Here is a 5,496-nt window from a genome sequence, read left to right as displayed (position 1 = left end):
AGCTATCTTCCCTGCCGCATTTCCTTGTCTCCCATCCCCTCTCCCCCTCACAAGGCTTTATTATGAAAATTGCCTCAGACAGCACTGCACGCCTAACACGGTGCGCGCGCATACGCAATTCTCCCGAGCGCAATCGTATTTTGCAAAGATAATGCATTTAAAATGAAGAGGAGTTATCCTAGCATAGGTTTATATAATAACATTTTATCAGAAGACATCATTTGTGAAATAAGAGGAAGACCTTGCATGTAAGCTCCCGGCTGCGTATACCAGCCAGTACACAATCTGGCTACGTTAGTGTGTTAGCGCATGCGCAATATCTCACCAGAGGAGTTATATTTTGTGATGAATATGCATTTAAAATGGTTAGGGGCTATCTCAGCATAGATTTCTCTGATAAACGTTTAACGGTTGACATGTGTTTATAATTAGGAGAGCGCCCTAGCGTGTAGGGTACAAAACACCTACTTTATGCCCTCGCGTCCTTCCCTTACCCTCCCTTGTCCCTCGCTCAGCCTCCTTCTTTTTCTACCGCCCCAGCTATCTTCCCTGCCACATTTCCTCGGTCTCCCCTCCTCTCTCCCCTCACAAAGCTATATTATGAAAATTGCCTCAGACGGCACTGCACGCCTAACACGGTGCGCACGCATGCGCAATATCTACCGAGAGAAATCGTATTTTGCAAAGATAATGCATTTAAAATGAAAAGGAGTTATCCTAGCATAGCTTTATATAATAACATTTTATCAGAAGACATCATTCGTGAAATAAGAGGAAGACCTTGCATGTAAGGTCCCCGCTGCGTATACCAGCCAGTACACAATCTGGCTACGTTAGTGTGTTAGCGCATGCGCAATATCTCGCCAGAGGAGTTATATTTAGTTATGAATATGCATTTAAAATGGTTAGGGACTATCTCAGCATAGATTTCCCTGATAAACTTTTAACGGTTAACATGTGTTTATAATTAGGAGAGTGCCCTAGCATGTAGGGTACAAAACATCTACTTTATGCCCTCGCGTTTTTCCCCTTGCCTCCATTGTCTTTCGCTCAGTACCCTTTTTTTCTACCGCCCCTCAACTATCTTCCTTGCGTATGCGCGTGTGCGCATTTCTTTGTGTCTTGGTTTGGGGTTGGACTGAAGGACAAGACGGGAATAGACGTGTACGGGAGGCCGGTTGTATATTTGTAAACAATATATTCTTTTAGTGAACACAAATTCTAACCTATTACATTCAAACCTTGATGTAAAGACCCACGATACATTTCTGGTGCTCGTGAAGACGGACTGGGTTTTTGCAAAACAACGTAAGGTACACGCTATTATATACATCACAGGCAAAGAGGAAGAAAGGAAAAAAAAGACATGTACATTTGATACTACAAGCGCATTCACAAGACAAAACGAGCCTGGTGGCGAGGCAAAGGACGAAGCGACAAATCAAGAAAGAATGCAGTCGTACGAACGGAACAAGAACGCAACTTACAAGGAGCAAGAGCTGAACGAGACGGAAAATACGTAAACGGTGAGTGAAACAAACTGTGTCGGCATCTAGTCGTAAGTAAAGTTAAAAACGATAGTTTCAAACCACAGCGTATAATATACAAGTGTGATAATAAAATACTCAATCACTTTGCCTGTATACACATGCACCATGTGTCTTATCCCTTATCCAAAAGGTACATGTTATGTTATTTCGATGCTTATAGGCTACTTGCGGAGCGGAACAATATTTATAATAATGAAGGCCGACGCAGTTGTTTCACAAGCTTACAGGGTAGTATCTGTGTATGTATGGTTAGTATGTATGGTGTGGATGTTAGCAGGTATAGTTAGTCATGTCTCTGAATGACACAACGTACGGCTGAATCTCACGGTCAGCTAAGATAAGCTCGATCAGCATTATGCGGGTTAAAGCGGAATTGTCTCAGATTTGAGAGATTTGAAAGCTAGATTACGGGCCTCGGACCGGGCGAGTTTGATGAGCCCATGGAATGCCGCGGTCCGACGACAGTTGTCTAATAGCTCTCGAGAGGCGATTCGTGAGCTACGCGCATACGGACGGATGTGTGGAGTACGAGAGTAGTCCGGGGGTGGGGTGGGGGTGGGGTAGGGTGGGGGTGGGGGGGGGAGGGTATACGACAGCAGGAGCCTGTCACGCGTGACGGGCGCGCACAGTTTAATCAACGTTTTGTTTGTTTGTTTTCCACAGCAGATCTAGAGTGGAGTACGGACTGGAGGATATCATAGGGTTCCATATAATCGGTGTGTAAGTTTTGTGTTCCACACAAGATCGCTCAGGGGACTTGCGTGGAGGTGCAAGAGTCGACGTTTTTGAAGCATTTCCGTACGCAACCCCAGTTACGTTTACGATGTCGGTATAGTTAGTAAACATCATATTGTAACATGTTCGATTGCAAATTTCGTACACAGGTCTGGTACAAATCTACGCGATGCTATTGCTTTACCGGTGTCACTTTAATATGTTTCTTGACCCCGATAATGTTGGTTTAGACACAAACATCATGTTTCCATGTTGAATATTAGCTGAAATATGAAATTATAATGATTTTGAATGACGGCCATTTTGAAATTCAAGATGGCGGCCTCCGACCGATAATGATTTTGATTGAAATGTGTTCATTGACTCCGATAATTTTATTTTAGGCACTATAATTATATCTATTAGTACCGATATCTATTGGTACTATAGGTTTTTACGTTGTGGCCATCTTAAAATTCAAGATGGCCACCATAATGTGAGCCGACTCGTGCAGGGATTGATACAAAACATTGTATGCCATATATTCTACCGCACACATAAATAATATTCGATAGTAAATTCAATAGACTGTGTTTCGCTTCCTTCTTGGGTGATATACGTAAACTGTTAAGTGGAAATAATCATATTTTGCCGCCATTTTGTAAAATGGCCACCAAGGTCATCGTAGGATAAATCTGCGATGCCCTTATAGCCAAAAATCTCTCTAAGGACATGTTCTAACTGTGTGCCAAATTTCATGTTTTTATCCAAAAAAGCACAATTTTTTCACATATCTGCCGGACTAATATCAACAGATTGAGTGCCATAAGTGAATTTGGCACGGACTCCTCCTGGCATTTGGTGTCAAATGAACCACAGAAAACTGTCGTCATCTTCATCATGTTCCTTCGGACTATGTTTGCGGCTCTAGCAAGATGAGCACCATCACTGTCAATATCATTTTCACATGCTTTCCGCAGGGCTGATCCAACATCCTGATTGAAAGCAAGCAGAACATCTCGGCCTGACTTAAGTTTGGTTGAGTAAACACGTCCAGTTACAACTGTTCCAAGCTGTTCCAGCCTGTTGATGTACAAACATATGAGGTCTACCAGCTTAAACACTGGTGCCACAAGAGCATTCATACAGGCTTCGTCAATGTAGGACACCAGTTAAGCAAGGGCTATGCCATGATTTATATTATCTTGGTCTGGTTCCTCAATTCTTCTGTCTATTCTCTTACTGCCTCTGGCTTTATTATAGAAGGAGACCAGACATTTCACATGATACTGAGCCTCTTGTGCTATTAAATCTGCTGCACTTAGCTTAGCCAGCAGTGCTTTGTCCTCCAACTTTAACGCACATTGCCGCACACGAGTGTCGAGCTCAAATGTAGAAGCTTGATGCTGTGCTTCATTCCCTGCAGGTTTGTCGCAAAAAAAACAATTTTCACCTAAATGCGCCATCTGGTCAATTAAATCCGCCATCTGTGCCTGCGGGTAACGGAACTAGCTGGCTTCACAGCACTTGTTGTCTCAGCTGCTGCCCTGCGGCAGTGTGTGTGTGTGTGTGCGTGCGTGCGTGCGCGTGTGCGTGTGCGTGTGCGTGTGCGTGTGCGTGTGCGTGTGCGTGTGCGTGTGCGTGTGCGTGTGCGTGTGTGCGCGCGGGTGTGTGTGTGTATGTGTGTGTGTGTGTGTGTGTGTCTGTGTGTGAGTCAGTGTTGTAGTCGAGTCCGCACCCTCCGAGTCCGAGTCCGAATCCGAGTTCGCACCCCCCGAGTCCGAGTCCGAGTCCGAGTCCGAGTCCGCGCCACCTGAGTCCGTGTCAGAGTCCGAGTCAACACCACCCGAGTCCGAGTCCGAGTCCGCAACCCCCGATTCCGAGTCCGAGTCCGAGTCCGCGCCACCCGAGTCCGTGTCAGAGTCCGAGTCCACACCACCCGAGTCCGAGTCCGAGTCCGCACCCCCCGAGTCCGAGTCCGAGTCCGAGTTTACACCACCCGAGTCCGAGTCCGAGTCCACTCCACCCGAGTCCGAGTCCGAGTCCGAGTTTACACCACCCGAGTCCGAGTCCAAGACCGAGTCCGAGTCCAGTTTTGATTAAAAAAAATGGGGGGCACAGACCGACATTATGCCGCTCACTGCTATGTATGTGTTTGTTCAAAAATGAAGGTGTCTCCTGCCCCATGAATTCGCTGAGCGCAATGTATGTGTAAAACAGTTTAAACTGAATAATATGGTATATCGGCGCACATATTGCTAAACATATTATATAGATACATATGCATTTAATATGGTTAGGGGGTATCTCAGCATAGATTTCTGTAATCTTTTTCAGTGGACTTGTGCTTATAATTGGGAGAGCGCCGTAGCCTGTAGGGTGCCAAACTACTACTTCATCCCCTTCCATTCTCCCCCTTGCCTCCATTGTCTCTCGCTCAGAATCCTTCTTTTCTACCGCCCCTCAACTATCTTTCCTGCCGTCTTTCCTCACTCTCCCATCTCTCTCTACCTCAGAAAGTTATATTATGCAGTGTTTTTCAGTCCGTACTGCACGCCTTCAACGGTGCTCGCGCATGCGAAATATCTCCGGAGAAGAACAACATTTTGCTAAAATTATGCATTTAAACTGAAGAGGAGTTATATTAGCATAGATTTACATGATAAAATTCTATCAGTAGACATCACTTAAGAAATGGGAAGAAGACCTTGCATGTAAGGTACCCACTGCATATACCAGTCAGTACACAATCTGGCTACGTTATTGTGTTAGCGCATGCGCAATATTTCACCAGAGGAGCTATATTCTGTAATGAATATGCATTTTATATAGTTAGGCGGTATCTCAGCATAGATTTCTGTAATAATTTTTTTTCTGTGGACCTGTGTTTATAATATTGGGAGAGCGCCCTAGCATGTAGGGTACAAAACACCTACTTATGACCTCGCGTCTTTCCCCTAGCCTCCCCTGTCCCTCGCTCAGTCTCCTTCTTCTTCTACCGCCCCAGCTATCTTTTCTACCGCCTTTCCTCAGTCTTTCATCCCATCTCCCCCGCAGCAAACTATATTATGAAGTTTTCCTCAGACGGCCCTGAACACCTAACACGGTGCGCGTGCATGCGCAATATCTCCCGAGAGCAATAGTATTTCGTATTAGCAAAGATTATGCATTTAAAATGAAGAGGAGTTATCCTAGCATAGATTTAAATAATAACATTCCATCAGTAGACATC

Source organism: Priapulus caudatus, unplaced genomic scaffold (assembly GCF_000485595.1).
Source record: "Priapulus caudatus unplaced genomic scaffold, Priapulus_caudatus-5.0.1 Scaffold1899, whole genome shotgun sequence".
In the NCBI taxonomy this organism is placed as follows: Eukaryota; Metazoa; Priapulida; class Priapulimorpha; order Priapulimorphida; family Priapulidae; genus Priapulus; species Priapulus caudatus.
This window is presented reverse-complemented; position numbering follows the sequence as displayed.